The sequence below is a fragment of the Rutidosis leptorrhynchoides genome, chromosome 6 (genome assembly GCF_046630445.1).
Source record: "Rutidosis leptorrhynchoides isolate AG116_Rl617_1_P2 chromosome 6, CSIRO_AGI_Rlap_v1, whole genome shotgun sequence".
Taxonomy (NCBI): Eukaryota; Viridiplantae; Streptophyta; class Magnoliopsida; order Asterales; family Asteraceae; genus Rutidosis; species Rutidosis leptorrhynchoides.
Window position 1 is genome coordinate 389,006,546 of NC_092338.1, and position 20,108 is coordinate 389,026,653.

Sequence of the window (20,108 nt, forward strand, 5' to 3'; positions counted from 1 at the left end):
TCAATTGTAAATCTTTATATTAACATTAACAAACTATCATTTAGTTAAACAAATATAAAGCCCATTAATAGCCCATAGTCTAATTTCCACAAGTGTCATTCTTTTGTCCAAACCCCAATTATGGTACAAAGCCCAATTACCCAATTTTAGTAATTAGCCCAACATCATGATTACTTCGGATTAAATAAGCATAATAATAACTTAGCTACGAGACATTAAATTAAAAAGGTTGAACATAACTTACAATGATTAAAAATAGCGTAGCGTTACACGGAAAGAATTTCGACTTACACCCTTACAACATTCGCTAACATACCCTTATTATTAGGATTAAAATTAAAATTAAAATTAAAATTAAAATATAAATATAAATATATACGTTTAGATAGATAGATGGATATATATGTTTTTTTTTACGATCAGAATGCGCGAGCTTTATAGGCAGTTTCTAAATTTGGGGCTCCGCGACTCGCGGCATTTTTTGCCTTCAAACTCCGCGAGTCGCGGAGTTTGAAATTCCAGCTCACTCCAAATTGGATCTTAGTCTGCCGACGGTTTAAAATATTAATATAATATATATATATATAATTTTTAAGAATTATTTATATATTATATTATATTCATGTGCATAGTTGACTTGTAATTTTTAGTCCGTTGCGTCGAGCGTTGAGAGTTGACTCTGGTCCCGGTTCCGGATTTTCGAACGTCCTTGCGTACAATTTAATATCTTGTACTTTGCGTTTTGAATCTTGTACTCTTGTAATTTCGAGACGTTTCTTATCAATAATTGGAACCTCTTTGATTGTATTTTGTACTTTTGAGCTTTTTGGTCGTTTGCGTCTTCAATTCGTCGAATCTGTCTTTTGTCTTCACCTTTTATTATTTAAACGAATATCACTTTTAAATAGAACAATTGCAACTAAAAGCTTGTCTTTCTTGAGGAATAATGCTATGAAATATATGTTCATTTTTAGCATTATCAAAAATTCCCACACTTGAGCGTTGCTTGTCCTCAAGCAATATCGTCTTGAAATACTAGAATCACTTCTTTATTCTTCACACTTTGTACATCAGTGATTTCTATACGGCGGTATAAACAATGGTAGTAACGATATGGTTTACAGTCCCACATGACTATAAAATTTAGATCCATTAAGGAAATTGGATCTTTATGAAAACATTTGATCTTTTGAAAATTAAATCTAGTTTTTACCCTAGATAAGTTTTCCGGAATAACCCTTCACCGGTGTTTGCAAATTATTTTTGTGGGTTTGGTGGGTTTCAGATTTGAAAATTTTAGCTCAAAACTTGCGGTTTTGTGTCACTCACTTGCTAACCTTGTATTAGGAAAGCAACACGTCCAGTTTACTTGTCCCGTATATTACCTTTCGGTAAACTACCGTCCGATTGTAAAGGAAAGCGTTGAACAAGCAACTGTTAAGGTAATGTCCCCTGACATGCTTTTAATTATGGTCTATAACGTGTCGGACGCAATTACTATCCTTGGTAGGAGCAATAGTAAAGTTCACCCTTATAATTTTTCGGTCTGGCACAAGGTCCTGTCTTTGACCATGCTATGCAACCACCGTTCTTACGGTTGACACCCGATTTAGTTCAGGTGACCTAATGAATTCCAGGTGAATTCCTAGGATTTTACGTTCAATGGTAATGAACGCATTGAAAATGGGTTTTCAGAAAACAAAACGGTTTATAATTTGGTCAAAATATTTTCTCGTTCAAGCTCGAGTTTAGATATCATTGAATTCCATGAGTTTGAATTCTCAATCTTTAAGGTCAATCTCAAGGATTGAGTAATATCAGGCTTAAAAGCTGATTTTTGATCTTTTAAGGAGATTATCCTTTCTGGGGATCTGATTCATTAGTCTTATCAAGCTAATTTGCACGGTGCCCCCCCATTGTACGAGATAAATCCTTCTCAGGGTTAGGATAAATCTGACCACTTGGCGACCCTGTTTAATGCTGAGGTCCGTGGATTCCCTGCTGATTTTAGTGATGACTTTTCAAGGTTTTTCGTCAACCTACAGCTGGTCTGGATGACAACTTCTTGACCTAAATCAAGAAGCGCGTTTCTTTTTCGGAAGACTTTACTTCCTTTTAATGATGGAATTGATTCATCGTGTAGATCCATCTCTTCTTTTCTTTCATCGGGTAAAACAGTTTAGTTTGGTCCAAAGCAAAAGTATTTTTAATTATTTGTACAAAAATATGTGACATATGTTTTGAATAACTTGGAGAATTTTCCCACACTTGGTTTTTATTTTCCTTTTTATTGTCCTCTATTCCATTTTAAATGAATTTTAACATTTTGGTTTGTTTCTCAATTTATGTCCTTTCTGAGGTAACAATAATTTCGGTGTTAACACCTAGTTTTATCGTTCATAAATATGTATAAACATGATTTTGAGTTCATTTAATTGAAAATTTTGAAAATTTTTACTAGAATTGGGTAGTCAGTATATAAGACTAGGGCTGTTCTTTATCATCAGAGAGCACTAGATTCTAATACAACTACTACTTTACTAGTATTTCTAATGGTAACCAAGTGTATAAAGTAAAAATTTTAAAATCCGAAAGAATTTAACCCCTTCCCACACTTAAGATCTTGCAATGCCCTCATTTGCAAGAAATCAGTAACAATTTAAATTATTGAGGGTGATTTGTGTGAAAATGATTAAATTTTACCAAAGTTTCCAAACATATTTGTGTTTGCTTGCTGAATGATAAATGGTGCATATCATTTGTTCATTCCGTCTTGTTGTTATTTCACATATATTTTGCATCTTGTCGTCAAAATTAGTTGCTTTTGCTGAACTTAATGCCAGTCTTTGAAAATGCGTTGTTTTACCCTGTTGTGTACATAAGATAAACTGCAAACATATATACATATTTTTTAAGTTTGGTATATTACCCCACATTCAAAAATTATTAAAATCTAAGAATAAAAGTTAGAAAATTATAACAACTATTACAATATTAACATAAGTATTAAACGTATCAACATTACAAATTACAAAATAAATAAAACTAAGTAGACTAGGGATGATACTGATACCAATAGGGGTTCCATGCATAACCATAGGTGCTATAAAATGCTTCGGCTGGGTTATACGTAGGATACGGTGGTTGAATCTCTATAGACCAGGGAGGGAATATGGGCTTTGGAGTAGGAATATAGTTTCTACCTATATGTTGGCAATAAGCTATGATTTGGTTTTGATGAAATTGCCAATCTTCAAATGTTCTCTGTCTAGCATTTTCGTACTCCTGTGAAGCTATAAACCTTTGCATTTCTTGCATTTCATTTCCCCCTCCTACATTACCTTGCTGTTGGTTTCTCTCAACCTGTGGATGTCTACCATGGTATTGTACTGCGGCGTTATTTCGCCTCTTCAAAACTTTCGCACCATGGTATACATTTAAACCTATTGTATCGCGGGGTTCTGGTTCTTCGACTAATAATCCCCCCCGACTTATATCCACACCGAGATATTCAGCAATCAAAATTATAAATATACCACCTCCTATTATGCTATGCGGTCTCATCCCCCTAACCATAGCTGATAAATAATAACCCACACAATAAGGTATACTTACAGCGCTTTGTGGGTCTCGAATACACATATGGTAAAACAAATCCTGTTCATTTACCTTTTCCTTGTTCTTACCTCTTTGTGTAATCGAATTAGCTAAAAACCTATGAATTACTCTTAATTCAGCTCTATCTATATCCAAATAAGAGTAATTTTCCCCTTTGAATCAGTGATGGCTTGTCATTTGACTCCATACACCATGTGTATCAAAATTTTCATCTATCTTTCTACCATTTAGTATCAACCCTCTACAATCGGAAGATGCTAACTCCTCAGGCGTATATATACGTAAAGCCTGAGCCATGTCTAGTAAAGACATGTAGCGCATTGAACCTCCTAACAAAAATCTAATAAAGATCGATCGGTTAAACTAGCTACCCGATCATTTAATTCTATACTACACAACAATTCTTCACACCATACTTTATATACAGGTCTACGCATGGTGAATAAACGTACCCAGTAGTTAAAAGTAGAATTACCATACCTCTGTGCAAGTAATTCCCTAATTGGCCCGGCCAATTCTACAGCTTCTAATGGTCCCCATTCTATGACCCTAGGTACCTCAACAACTTTAGAATGAAGAGTATGCAAACCCCTTTGGTATTTTGGATAATCTATCCAAAGTCTGTCAAATCTCAGGTTCGGGTGCAAATCTTCCAAGTGCATATCAGAAAATGTCATGACTGGATGAGGTATATCTTGTTTGTAGTAGTTATCCACCTCCTGTTGTTCCGCATTTTCAGCAGGAGCATTGCGAGCTTGGGATGAAGATTCACCCCTTTCAGTCTGCAAAACACATCAAACACAATTTTCGTGCATCCAAATATGCATTAGTGTCAGCAAAATCATCAATCAAAATAATTACAATGACATGATCAATTTATATCAAACTTAAGCTCATTTTCATATTTTTATCAAATCTACACTTTTTCAAATAAGCATATACGAAAATGTTCGCCAAGTTCATAAGCATTCAACTCAAATAACATGTCAAAATAATCATTACTAGCAATTAAACAAGTTTCAAATGGCATTATCTCTCAAAAATCAAGTTCATGAATTTTAGACTTGAAAAAGTCCACTTTAATTCTCAAAATCATGTTTAGGCTCAAAGTTTGGATCATTTAACTACCTAAACATGTTACACTACTTAATTTAGCAACAATTCATGACAAAAATCGGCCATAACCTGTTTATATCAAAAAGCCCCAAATTTGCACAAGAACACAAACCCTAAATTACTCAAAATTTGAAGTTTAAGGCTTCTAATCATGTTAAATAGCATCAATCTAGGTTATACAAGCATAATACATAAACAATTTAAGCATAATTACACTAAAACGCATCAAAATCAAATTGGAGAAAAAAATTGCTCAAGAACACTAATTTTCGGATTAAATGGTGTTTAGGTGTAGAAATTTACCGTTTTTCTTGAGTAATTCCTTGATAGCATCCTTCTCAACATGATTTTAGTAAAAGATTTGATGATTAACGGTTAAAAATTGTGATTTTGGGGGTGTTTTTTGGGTTTTTTCGGGTATTATTTTCGCAGTATTTTTGAGTTGTGTGTGGACTGATCAGTTCAGCTCGATTTTATTTTTTTTCTGTATTTTGGTCCTCCCGCGAGTCGCGGGGTTTAAACCTTCAAACTCCGCGAGTCGCGGAGTTTGTATATATATATATATATATATATATATATATTTTTACATCTTATACTAATTAAAACAATTAAGTAATTAATTTTAAAATTTTGTTTCCCTTGTTATTTAGGACGAGGTCGTTTCGGATCGATGTCCTAGTCCGTCCTTCGACAAAATTTTAAAATTTGTCTTTTTGTAGCGATTGTTTTAAAAGCTAAGATTTTTGGGGTTTTTAATGTTTTTGGCATACTTTAATTCAATAAGATTAAAAATAATGATAATAAAAGTTCTCGTCCCTCCCTCGGGTAAAGCAATTTCGGTTCAACGACCTAGTCTTCAACTTACGACGAATTTTAAAAATCATATTTTTAATTTAATGAGATAAAGTAAATTTGTTTGTTTTTAAATTCACACAACTTATAAAATTCAAAATTAATATTAAAAATTCACACCAAACTTAAAATTTGAAATGCATAAAATTAAAAATTCATATTTTAAAAATTAAAAATTCACACCAAACTTAATTTAAAAATTCATATTATAAATTCACACCAAACTTATATTAATTTTTCAAATATTTACAATTTTAAATATATTGTTTTTACAAAGTTTTCAATATTAATTTAAGATTTATATATTAATTTTAAAAACATGGTAAAAATAAAATTAAAAATCTTTTTGGCTTTTTATCCCACTTTAATCAATCAAATATTATCAAAAATATGCGCCCCTCTTTTCGGTAAAGTAATTTCGGTTCCAAGACCTAATTTAACTCATGACGAATTTTTGAAATATTTTGGGTTGATTGATTAAAGATATTTATACCTTAAGAATAAACGTTAAATTTCGCAGTGATGTAATAAATTTTTGAATGATATCAATAATTTCGGTCGCCAAACCTAATTTTATTCAATACCAATTTAATACTTTATAGCGAACAAATTAGCGTTTATTATCAAAAGGTTAAAAATAAAAATAAAAAATTAAAACTGTACAAACATACCTGTGAAATAGATTTCTTAGTTATATGATCTATCCCATTCATAAGATAGTCGGTTTAATAGGTTTTCCATGGCTACATAGGCGTAACCTCGAGCATTCGGTGTTTTTTCTTCTAAACATACGAACGGTCCGTCTCTGCATAAAGTAACAAATTCGGTGTTTGAATAGGTTTGATTATTTGAATATTTACCTCCATGTGACCATTTTCCGCATTTGTGACATCTTTCTAGGTGTCGTGCTCTTCTTTTCGCTGCGGATTTTGATTTTCCTTTACCAAATTGTAACTTATTATCTTCGCATCTGGATTCTTTTCTTACTCCGTCCAATCTTTCTCTGATTACTGATACTATTTCACTCGGAAGTGTGTCATTATTACGTTTAGTGATCAAAGCGTGTAGCATTAGACCATGGTTTAGTTCACAGGCAGTCTTCATTTCCTAAAAAAAATAAAAATTCAGAATGGGGGGAGAAGACTAGTTCTTTAGGGTCTGCTAGGGAAAGACCATTCGGGTTCCATTTTCGAGAACTACACGAAAACAGACAATCTAACTCTAACAGAAATACATATTTTCCTTTAAAGACTTGATTCTCCCCACACTTAGTTAGCTGTGGTATCGAAATTGTGATTAACTTCGTTGTCTTCTTCCATCGGACCATGTATGTAATGTTTAACTCTGTAACCATTAACTTTAAATTCAATCCCATTTAAATTTATTAATTCTATCGTTCCGTATGGGAAAACTCTTTTGACTATGAATGGTCCAGACCATCTTGATTTCAATTTTCCAGGAAATAGCTTGAATCGTGAATTGAAAAGAAGAACTCTGTCTCCTTCTTTAAATTCTTTTAAACTTCTGATTCTTTTATCATGCTATTTCTTCGTTCTTTCTTTATATATTAACGAATTTTCGTATGCTTCATGTCTTAATTCTTCTACTTCGTTTAGTTGACTTAATCGTAGACGTCCGGCTTCATGTAAATCAAGATTACATGTCTTCAAAGCCCAAAATGCTTTGTGTTCAATTTCTACTGGAAGATGACATGCTTTTCCATAAACAAGTCTAAAAGGTGTGGTTCCAATTGGAGTTTTGTAGGCTGTTCTAAAAGCCCAGAGTGCATCCTCCAATTTAATGGACCATTCCTTCGAATTTGATCCTACGATTTTCTCTAGAATACGTTTTAAAGCTCGGTTGGTATTTTCAACTTGTCCACTTGTTTGTGGATGATATGCGGTGGAGATTTTATGAGTTACTCCATATCTTTTAAGAACTTTTTCAAGTTGATTATTACAGAAATGAGTACCCCGATCACTTATTAAAGCTTTCGGTGTTCCAAACCTTGCAAAAAGACGTTTTAAAAAGTTGACTACAACTCGTGCATCGTTAGTTGGGAGAGCTTGTGCTTCCGCCCATTTAGATACATAATCAATGGCTACGAGTATATATAGATTATTATGAGATTTTGGAAATGGACCCATAAAGTCAATGCCCCAAATGTCAAATACTTCACATACTTGGATGACATTTTGTGGCATTTCATCACGTTGACTTATTTTTCCGGCCCTTTGACAAGCATCACAGGATTTGCAAAGAAGGTGTGAGTCTTTGTAAATTGTAGGCCAACAGAATCCAGCATCATAAACTTTTCTTGCTGTTAATTGAGGCCCATAATGCCCTCCTGTTGGTCCTGTGTGACAATGGTTTAATATTTTACTAGCTTCATCTCCAAATACACATCGGCATATTATTCCATCGGGACAACTTTTAAACAAATGTGGATCTTCCCAAAAATAGTGTTTTATATCACTGAAGAATTTCTTTCGTTTTTGGTACGATAATCCTTTTTCAAGGAATCCACATACTAAATAGTTTGCATAGTCTGCAAACCATGGGATTTTATTATAATCTATCTTCAATAGATATTCATCAGGAAAGTTGTCTTGTATGGCCGATTCATTTAGAACTTCTAATTCGGGATTTTCAAGACGAGAAAGATTATCAGCGGCGAGATTTTCTGCTCCCTTTTTATCTCGGATTTCAATATCAAACTCTTGTAAGAGTAAGATCCAACGAATTAATCTTGGTTTGGCATCTTGTTTTGAAAATAGGTATCTAAGAGCAGAATGGTCGGTATAGACCACCGTTTTTGCTAGAACGAGATATGATCGAAATTTGTCAAAAGCAAAGACAATAGCAAGGAGTTCTTTTTCAGTAGTTGTATAGTTCGTTTGTGCTCCTTGTAACGTCTTACTAGCATAATATATAGGTTGAAATCATTTTTCAATCCTTTGTCCTAAAATGGCTCCCATTGCAAAATCACTTGCATCGCACATTAGTTCAAATGGTAGATTCCAATTTGGTGTTATCATGATCGGTGCATTAGTGAGTTTCTCTTTAAGAATATTAAAATATTTGATACATTCATCTGAAAAGATGAATGGAGCATCCTTTTCTAGGAGTTTATTCATAGGAGTGGCAATTTTAGAAAAATCTTTTATGAAACGTCTGTAAAAACCGGCATGCCCTAGAAAACTCCTAACTCCTAACTCCTCTAACATTGGTGGGATGTGGAAGTTTAGCAATTACATCTACTTTAGCTCTATCCACTTCAATTCCTTCTTTTGAAATTTTATGACCAAGAACGATGCCTTCTTTAACCATAAAATGGCATTTCTCCCAATTAAGAACTAGATTTGATTGTTCGCATCTAATAAGCATTCGTTCCAGATTAACTAGACATGATTCAAATGTATCACCGAAGACTGAAAAGTCATTCATGAAAACTTCCATGCATTCTTCTATCATGTCATGAAAAATCGCCATCATACACCTTTGAAAGGTTGCAGGGGCGTTGCAAAGTCCAAATGGCATGCGTTTGTAAGCAAAAGTACCATAAGGGCACGTAAATGTGGTTTTCTCTTGATCTTCGGGTGCTATTGGAATTTGAAAATATTCGGAAAATCCATCTAGAAAACAATAGTAACTATTTCCGGCTAATCTTTCCAACATTTGATCTATGAAAGGTAAGGGAAAGTGATCTTTTCTGGTGGCGTCATTTAATTTTCTATAATCAATACATACACGCCATCCTGTTACAGTCCTAGTAGGAATAAGCTCATTTTTCTCATTTGTAATGACAGTCATGCCACCCTTCTTAGGTACGCATTGAACTGGGCTTACCCATGGACTATCAGAAATTAGATAAATTAAACCTGCATCTAGCTGTTTAATAATCTCTTTCTTAACTACATCTTGCATATTAGGATTTAGTCTTCGTTGGCATTGCACATACGTTTTATGACCTTCTTCCATAAGGATTTTATGTGTGCAATACGAAGGACTTATTCCTTTAATATCATGAATCTTCCATGCAATGGCTGGTTTATGAGCTTTCAACACAGAAATGAGTTGTGATTTCTCATTTTCAGTAAGAGAAGACGATATTATTACAGGTAATTCAGATTCACCATGTAAATAAGCGTATTCCAAATGGTTTGGAAGTGGCTTTAACTCTAATTTCGGAGGTTCTTCTATCGATGATTTATATCGATATCTGTCTTCTTCTTTAAGCATTTGAATTTCTTCTGTTGTTGGTTCATACCCATTAGCTATAAGTGTAGCTAACATTTCAGCTTCATCAATTGGTTCATTACCTTCTCCTAAAGAACATTCTCCTGTTCCTTGTAATTCTGGAAATTCTTCTAATAATTCTGCATGTGCATCTATAGTTTGAATATAATAACATGTATCATCTGCAGATTGTGGTTGTTGCTTTGCTCTATCAACTGAAAAGGTAACACTCTCATCCTCTATACTTAGGGTCAATTTCTTACCGAACACGTCTATCATTGCTTTAGCCGTGTTTAAGAATGGTCTTCCTAATATGAGAGGAACTTGAGAATCTTCTTCCATGTCCAAAACAACAAAATCTACTGGAAATACTAAAGTACCAACTTTAATTAGCATGTTCTCCATTATCCCTCTAGGATATTTTATTGATCGATCGGCTAGTTGTATGCTTATTCTTGTTGGTTTCGATTCTCCAAGGTCTAGTTTAGCGTATAGTGAATACGGCATTAGATTTATACTAGCACCTAAGTCTGCCAATGCTTCTATTGAACTAAGACTACCCAGAAAACATGGAATTGTGAAACTTCTTGGATCAGATAATTTTTCTGGTATCTTATTCAACAGCACTGCTGAACAATTAGCATTCATGGTAACAGCCGAGAGTTCTTCCATTTTCTTTCTATTTGAGATTAGATCTTTCAAGAATTTAGCATATCTAGGCATTCCTGAAATCACATCAATGAAAGGAAGATTTACATTTATCTGTTTAAACATATCCAAGAATTTGGATTGCTCGGCTTCAAGTTTCTCTTTCTTCATTTTACTCGGGTAAGGAAGTGGTGGTTGGTATGGTTTAACATAAGGTTTAGACTTAACTGTATTATCTTCATTAACCTTTTCAACTACCGGTTCTTTTTCCTTATCTTGATCAGGTTGTGGTTCTTGTGGAGTAGGAATAGCTTCATCAGAAGTTACAGGTATTTTCAGGTGGTTTAAGTGTTGTACCACTTCTTGTGGTAATGGCTTTAGCTGTTTCATTCCGGGGGTTAGCATTTGTATCACTAGGTAGACTTCCCGGTTTTCTTTCACCTATTAACCTAGCTAGGTTACTTACTTCTTGTTCCAGATTTTGAATAGAAGCTTGTTGATTTCTAAATGCTTGAGCATTTTGTTCATTAGTTTGTTTCTGAGATGTGAAAAAGTGCGTTTGAGTTTCAACTAGCTTTGTCATCATATCTTCTAAATTCGGCTTTTTATCATCGGTTTGTTGTGGTGGTTTGTTTTGAAAATTAGGTCTTTGCTGGTTGTAAGTATTATTGGATACTTGTTGATTGCTAAGACCTTGTTGGTTGTTGTATGGAATATTTCGGTTATAATTCTGGTTTTGATTGTAAATCGGTCTTGGCGGTTGATAATTATTCTGATAATTATTTCCAGGCCTTTGGTTTATGTATGAAATATTCTCTCTTTGTTCCATTGTTAATTCAATACTGAGACAATCTTTTGTCAAATGTGGTCCTCCACACTGCTCACAACTAATTCGTATTGAGTGAATATCCTTAGTCATCTTTTCCATTCGTCTCTCGACAGCATCTATCTTTGCAGAAATGGAATCTAAGTCATGGCTAGAATCGGCTCTAGCTGCTTTAGATGATCTAACGATATCTTTTTCTTGGTGCCACTCATGTGAGTGGGAAGCAGTGTTATCAATAATTTTGTAAGCATCAGTTTCGGTTTTCTTCATAATAGAACCACCAGCTGCTATATCTATGTCTTTCCTTGTAGTGATGTCGCATCCTTGGTAGAATATTTGTACTATTTGACAGGTGTCTAAACCATGTTGCGGACATCCTCTCAACAACTTTCCAAATCTAGTCCACACCTCATATAGAGTTTCATTTGGCTTCTGTGTAAACGTAACAATTTCTGCTTAAAGTCTTACGGCTTTAGATGCAGGAAAGAATTGTTTAAGAAATTTTTCAACTAAAACGTCCCATGTATCAATCGCCCCTTCAGGTAACGATTCCAACCAATCTTTGGCTTCTCCCTTTAAAGTCCAGGGAAATAACATGAGATATATCTGTTCATCCTCCACTTCTCGGATTTTAAATAGTGTGCAGATCCTATTAAAGGTACGTAGATGTTCATTTGGATCTTCCTTCGGCGCACCACTAAACTGGCATTGATTAGTCACCATGTGTAGAATTTGTCCTTTGATTTCATAATCTGGCGCATTAATGTCTGGATGAGTAATTGTGTGACCTTGGCCAGTGCGTTTAGCTCTCATTCGGTCTTCCATACTTAAAGGTTCCAGATTCTCCATAATTGAATTTGTTGAATCGAAATCACTAGAGGATTCTGATTTAATGGTTCGTTCCTCAACAATCTCTGTTTGAATGATTGGTGGTTCCGGAGGAAAGTTTAGTGGTTCAGGATCTATGAATCGTCCCTGAATATTCTCCGGATTCTCAATTGTGAGGTCGGGTTCAAAAAATGGATTATCGGAAATTTGAACTGGAGTACTTGGTCGACTGGATGACGATTCTAAAGAAAAATCAACGGCGGTAATATTTGCTAAATGTCTTGATCTAGTTACAGGTGGTGAACGTACAAAAGGTGATGAACGTCTTGCTCGGTGCATTCACTGAATATCCTATTAGTTTTTAAAAGGAAAGAAAAATTATAATAAGTTATCCAATCAATAGACTTTTCTGATTTTGCCCACGTTTCGAATAGCCAAAAGATGCAGCAGAGGGGCAGGATTCGTTTGGTCTCAATATAATTGAGGACTGTTTGGCTCCAATAACCCGGTCCACGTACAAATCCAACTATTACTACGAACCAGAAAATTTTGATGTCTATCAATTTAACCACTTAAAATAAATTTTTGTAATTTTAAGAAATTTAGATAAGAAGTAGAATAAAAATCTATGTCCTAAAACTAGAATAGCGAGAAATAAGAAAGAAAAAGAGTTCGTCGAAAAAGGTCGAAAAAGAAAAATGGTTGAAAAATAAAAGGTGACGGAAAAATAAAAGAAACTTATAAAACTTAAAAACACTTGACTAACCTAACCTTATTACTACAACTAACTTAAAATTATAATCGCAAATTGAGATTACTAATTGGAATGATAATTGATACATAGGTAAAAGTCGTCTAAAAATATTAAAGCTTACAGGAAAAACTATATCCCAAATGGAAATAACTTAAAAAGAAACTAAAACTTAAAAAGGCGTCGTAAAGTACCTAAATCTTAATCTAAAGAAAAAGCACTTAAGGAATTCTACGGCAAAGCCTAAAAATCTAGAAGTAAAAATAACTATGGCAAAAAAAATAAGTTTAAAACTAAATATGAGCTAAAAATACAAATATTACGCTAAAACAATTAAAAAGGGACAAAATATAAAAATATACAAAAAGTTGTAAAAAGTACAATTTTTATAAAAATATTATTTTTATATTAATTATTTATTAAAACTATTAATTTTACAATTTAATTAAACTAATTTAACTAAAATATAAATTAAATAAAAAGTAAAACTAATTATAATAATAATAATTAATTAGGGTTAATAATAATAATAATTAATAATTACCCGTAATAAATGCTAAATTAGGGTTCTGTCGGTGTCAGAGTGTCTCCGTGAGTTACGGTATTAGAAGCTGTAAACTCCGCGAGTCGTGGGGTTTCAATTTTCAACTCAGGTGCAGTTTAAAATTTTACGCGTTTTTTTTTTATATTTTATATTTTCTGTTTTCTGTTTTAAAATCTAAAATATTTATATAATAAAAAATTATATTTAAAAACTAAAATAAAAATAAAGAAACTTTATAAAACTTAAATATTTAATAAAATCTTAAAAATATATAAATTTTTGTTTTTCTTTTTATATTTTCGAATAATTAAAAACGTATTTTTATAAAAGTGAATTTTAATAAAAGTAAACTAAAAATAAAAATCTTTTTTTTATGTAGCGTTGCGCTTCCGGCTTTTAAGCTAGATTGTTCCCCGGCAGTGGTGCCAAAAATACTTGATAGTTTGAGCAGAGTGGTATAAAATACTATTAATTTTTAACAGGAAATACTATTAAATATAATACAATTTTACACAAGATATTTATTTATTTAGAGAATGGATATACTTAAACCTTGCTACAACACTTATAGGCAGTGTACCTAATCGTACAGTAGTGTAGTTTTTAGTAAGTCCGGTTCGTTCCACAGGGAAAATCTTTAAACAAAGCTTAACGCTATATTAGTTTACTTTTATAAAAATACAAATATATATATAAGTAATATTATTATTATAAAGGGGGGTTTTTACCGTTTAATGACCAGTTTGTCGATTTTAAAACTTTAGTCGCAGTTAAAACCAAATGTAAAATAATAAATAAATACAAGACTTAATTTAAAGCGTAAAGTAAATAACGATAATGAAATTGCGAATAATAAAAGTGCGATAAAATAAACTTGCGATAATTAAAAAGTACGATAATTAAAAGTGCAATTAAATACAATAACAATAAAAATGCGATAATTAGAATTGCAATTAAATATAAAATAAAGGAAATTAAATATGAAATAAAAGAATTATGCTTATTTAAACTTCCGTAACCATGATGTTTGACGTGTTAATTTTAGTTTTATGCCCATGGGTTAATTGTCCTTTGTCCTGGATTATTTAATATGTCCGTCTGGTTTTTGTCCATAACAGTCCATCAGTCATAAATATAAAGTGCGAGTGTCCTCGTCAAATTATCCTTATACCCGAAGTTAAATATTCCAACTAATTGGGGACTTAAACTGTAACAAGATTTTAATACTTTGTTTAATAATTAAACCAGGATGTCGACTGAGTGTAACCCAAGGTTTTAATATTTTGTTATCAATTATACCAAGTGTCCTTGTACATAATTTCACCCCTGTTTTAATTATTCTAGTGGCTATTAATCCATTTCTGTGTCCGGTTAAATGAACGATTATTCGTGCATATAAATATCCCGCCCATCGTGTCCGATCGAGTGTATATGGTAATTTATAGGGATGCTCAATTGTAAATCTTTATATTAACATTAACAAACTATCATTTAGTTAAACAAATATAAAGCCCATTAATAGCCCATAGTCTAATTTCCACAAGTGTCATTCTTTTGTCCAAACCCCAATTATGGTACAAAGCCCAATTACCCAATTTTAGTAATTAGCCCAACATCATGATTACTTCGGATTAAATAAGCATAATAATAACTTAGCTACGAGGCATTAAATTAAAAAGGTTGAACATAACTTACAATGATTAAAAATAGCGTAGCGTTACACGGAAAGAATTTCGACTTACACCCTTACAACATTCGCTAACATACCCTTATTATTAGGATTAAAATTAAAATTAAAATTAAAATTAAAATTAAAATTAAAATATAAATATAAATATATACGTTTAGATAGATGGATGGATATATATGTTTTTTTTTACGATCAGAATGTGCGAGCTTTATAGGCAGTTTCTAAATTTGGGGCTCCGCGACTCGCGGCATTTTTTGCCTTCAAACTCCGCGAGTCGCGGAGTTTGAAATTCCAGCTCACTCCAAATTGGATCTTAGTCTGCCGACGATTTAAAATATTAATATAATATATATATAATTTTTAAGAATTATTTATATATTATATTATATTCATGTGCATAGTTGACTTGTAATTTTTAGTCCGTTGCGTCGAGCGTTGAGCGTTGACTCTGGTCCCGGTTCCGGATTTTCGAACGTCCTTGCGTACAATTTAATATCTTGTACTTTGCGTTTTGAATCTTGTACTCTTGTAATTTCGAGACGTTTCTTTTCAATAATTGGAACCTCTTTGATTGTATTTTGTACTTTTGAGCTTTTGGTCGTTTGCGTCTTCAATTCGTCGAATCTGTCTTTTGTCTTCACCTTTTATTATTTAAACGAATATCACTTTTAAATAGAACAATTGCAACTAAAAGCTTGTCTTTCTTGAGGAATAATGCTATGAAATATATGTTCGTTTTTAGCATTATCAATTCCTCACATCGGAAAAACTCACCTGATCTCGTACCGAGATATCAACCCTTTAGCATACCCTTACCAAGTACATTGCTAGTAACAACCACGTACCGAAAATAAGGTCAACCATCTAACCGATGAAGACCGAATAGAAGCGAATCTTTACGGATAACACTTACCACTTAACATCCCTAGTAGTGTGCAAACACGGCTAATACGCAACTACCGCAAATACGTGAGCAAAACAAGGCTATCGCATCACTAATCACACAATATGGTCCTCACGACCGAACCACAGGCGTATAAAACAACCAATAGTTCTCAAATCCAACATCATGAAGGCTGGCCGAACTACACGCGCCTTAGTGAATCCGCACCACACGCGACTCACTACCTCCACCTCAACAACAATCGGGATTGGCCGAACACACACGCGCCCTAGTGAATCCGAACCACACGAGAGTCACTATCCCAATAGAATGACCGCATCTACACGTGTCATTGTGAATCCGCACCACACGAGACTCACTTCCCAAATCTCAACACAGGAATGGTACTCCCATTCCCCAACGGTACTCACATTTCCCGATAACGTTATACTATGCCGACATAACCATGGTTAACCAAAGTCAAAAGGGAACGATTCTCGCGAATGAACCGTTAGCCACACACCCGTCACACATGCTCTTTTGGCCTCAATCAACGAGTAGTGTAACATCGCGCCCTGTTACACCATAGTGATGTAGTGACCCGACAAAATTGTCATTTAACGGCGTCGTTGATATCGCATATTTCATATGCGTTTTCCTTAGCGATATCGGGTACATTTTGGTCATTTTGGATACGATTTGGAGTTATTTCGGTTAAAGTTGTGAAAGTTTGAGTTCCAAGACCAAGGAGGTTAAATTTGAGGTTATTTGATGGTTTTGGATGTTTTTCGATGTAAACGAGTGAAAAGGTTTGGTTCGATTCGAGTTTTGGTGTTTATATTAAGTTTTTCAGCTCGTTTCAGCATATTTCACATGGAGCGCCGCTCCAGAACTTGGCGCGCCGCGCCATTCAACAGGAAAAACAGGTCGAGCATATTCAAAGAGCAAGTTCAGCCTGACAGTTAATCGGCGCACCGCGCGGGGTATATGGCGCGCCGCGCGAGCTTCCACCCGGGTTCAGAATTTCCACCTATTTAAAGCCCGAAAAATACCCTAATATTTTTTATCGTATCTTGACGAATTCCAGCAGCTTTTTGACGAACTTAGGTGATTTTTGGGGATCTTCAAGGTCATTCTAAGGTACTAATCATTCCGGGAACAAGTCTCGATTCGTGTATCTTTCAGGATTCAATTATTGATTAGTTTTATCTCTTTGTTCTAAACAATGAATTTCTCTATTTCTTTGATTGTTATTTTGGTTTTAGCCATGATTGTAGGCTAAGCTTTTAATGTTTGTCTAGATTGAATATTTGCAAGTGTTCGGATGATACCTTGATGTTTTATTAATTGATGCATGATAATTATGAGTTTTGATTAAGAACCATTCTTGTGGGTGTTGATTATTGTTACTAGGTTGATTAGTGAATCTTGTTTGAACAAAGGGAACCCTGTTTCAATTTAGTGATCTAATTCCCAATTGATTTGTCTTAACCGATTGGGTGCTTACTGGACCAAGGGGGTAAACCGGGTAACGTAATTGAACAAAATAGGGGTGAATTGTGTGGAGCGAACGCGTAACCAATTGCATCTTAATCTTATAATTAGCTTGTTACTAAGTCACAAACGAAAGATGGTATTTGGTGAAAGGGAACCCTAAGCCAATTAATCCTAGTTTGACGTGTTTGCTAAAAGAGAACTCTGGGTAAACCGACTCTGTAATTGCGTGCATTGATTAATAGAACTAGTGCTTAATAACAAATCATCCAACACTGCGAATAGGATATCTAGGCGAACATTCTTCTATCCATTGAATTCCAATATCTTTATTTTCCCGTTGAGTCTGTATTTCTTTTATCTAAACTTAAAAATCCAAAAATATTGTCTTTTACTTTTCAAGCTATCTTGATTTGGCTAATCGTTAAATAGCCGCAAAACAAACTATCTCGTAATTTCAATTTTCATAGTTTAACTTAGTTTACTTTTATTAGTTTCAAACTTAATTCTCACGTTAATACTGTCCTTGGAACGATACTTGGAATTACCATTTTTATACTATTACACGATCGGGTACACTGCCCGTAAGTGTGTAGTAATCTTTAACCAGGCATATTTCCAGAGATAATTTATATACTAGATTTTACACATCAAGTTTTTGGCGCCGCTGCCGGGGACAGTTGTGTTGAAAATTAAGTTTGTTTTTAGTTAATTTTAACTGTTTATTTTATTTTAATTCTAATTGAGTCGGTGCGTTTAATCGGTTTGTTAGCTGTGTTCTTGCAGTTACAGGTAGTGCATGCCACACACGCGTTCTTCAAGTTCTCCGATTTTAACACCATTTGACGAGCCTGAAAGAAAGTTGTTCAAAGCCTTAAGTCAAGAGCAAAAGTCTAAAGTGGATTCTTCACCGTCTTCGAGTGAAGTTGTAGTCAATTTGTTCAGTAACAACGATATTGTGGTGCCCGAGACACCACCAGAAGTTAACTCAGAAGAAGATTCTTACGTTTCGTCTGACACTTCAGATACTGAAGAAATGGCCGAAGAACCACCTCGTCCTCAGACTATGGCAGAAAAGTTGAAGGCCACCCGAGGAGGCCAAGGCAATTCGATTACTCAGCCGAATATTACTCAGCCTTTTCAAATTACAGGGCCGATCCTGAATTTGATTTCTTCTGATTGCCGATTCTATGGCAAAGATACCGAGGATGCTAACGAGCATCTTCGTAATTTTAATGATGTTTGTAACTTGTTTAAGCTACATGAGGTTGCCGACACTTCAATTAAGACAAGAATTTTCCCTTGGACTCTTAAGGGAGAAGCTAAGAGATGGTTAGATAAGCAACCAGAAGGTACGATTACATCTTGGGAGACTTTGGAAGATAAGTTTTTGTCGAAGTTTTTCCCTGCATCTCGAGCTGCTCGACTTCAAGCAGATATTTCTCAATTTAGACAAAAGAGCAGTGAGACATTGTTTGATGCTTGGGACCGTTTTGCTACTTTGTTACGCTCGTATCCGCAACACGGGTTGAATGATTTACAGAAGGTTCAGATTTTCTACAAAGGTTGTGATATTCCTACGCGTCAGAGTATTGATCAAGCTGCAGGTGGTACGTTAATGGATAAGACTGAAGAAGAGGCGTTAGAGATCATTGAAAAGCAAGCTGCTTATTCTCATGAGTGGCATCAGGATCATGAATCTTACCCTTCAGCTTCAGTTAAGAGAACAGAGACTACAGGTACAGGTGCTTATGATGATTTTGGGTCTTTCAGTGCTAAGTTGGATTCGTTTGGTAGGAATTTGGAGAAGATGAACAAGGATATTCATGGTATGAAGGTTGGTTGTGAATACTGTGGAGGTTTGCATCTGGGCAAAGATTGTGATGCGGGTTTGACTATGAATCAGAAAGAAGAGGTCAACTATATTAGTCAGCAGAATAACAATCAGTTTCAGGGACGTGCTCAGTTTAATAAGAATTTCAATAATCCTTATAATCCGCAAGGTAATCAGGGTTCGAGGTTCCAACCGGGTTCTAGTGGAGGTTTTCAGCAGCAAGCTCCCGTTTATTTTCAGAAACCACAGGTCGAAGAGAAAAAGTCCAACCTTGAGGCTATGATCGAGAAGTTAGTGATATCTCAGACTCAACTTGTCACTACCGTTACTCAGAATAATGAAAAGAATGACCAAATGTTTCGGAATCAACAAGCAGCTATTCATAATCTAGAACAACAGATTGGTCAACTTGCTAATAAGAATAGTGAGAGAAAACCGGGGGAGTTACCGAGCAAGACGGATACTAACCCGAAAAACGGGCATTTTAATGCTATCACCACCCGAAGTGGTTTAGCATATTATCCACCGAGGAAGCCCGACGAGTATGATTTGAGGGTACCGTTAGTTAATGATAGTGAGCCGGATGTTGAAAGTGAACCGGAAAGGGAAAAGGAGCCGGAACAGGTGGCTGAAAAAGTTGTTAAGGAACCGGTTACTGTTGCTGCTAAACCGGTAGTTAGAGAGTATCAACCACCGCTCCCATTCCCGAGGAAACAGCGATTGGAGAAGCTAGAGGCCGAAAAGTCCAAGTTCATGGACTTGATTAAAAAAGTTAACATAAATAT

General features: G+C 34.4%; 1 pseudogene; it reads right to left on the minus strand.

Moving 5' to 3' along the window:
• Positions 1-20,108, minus strand: part of LOC139854980 (uncharacterized) — a 241,793-nt pseudogene that overhangs the window by 50,663 nt on the left and 171,022 nt on the right.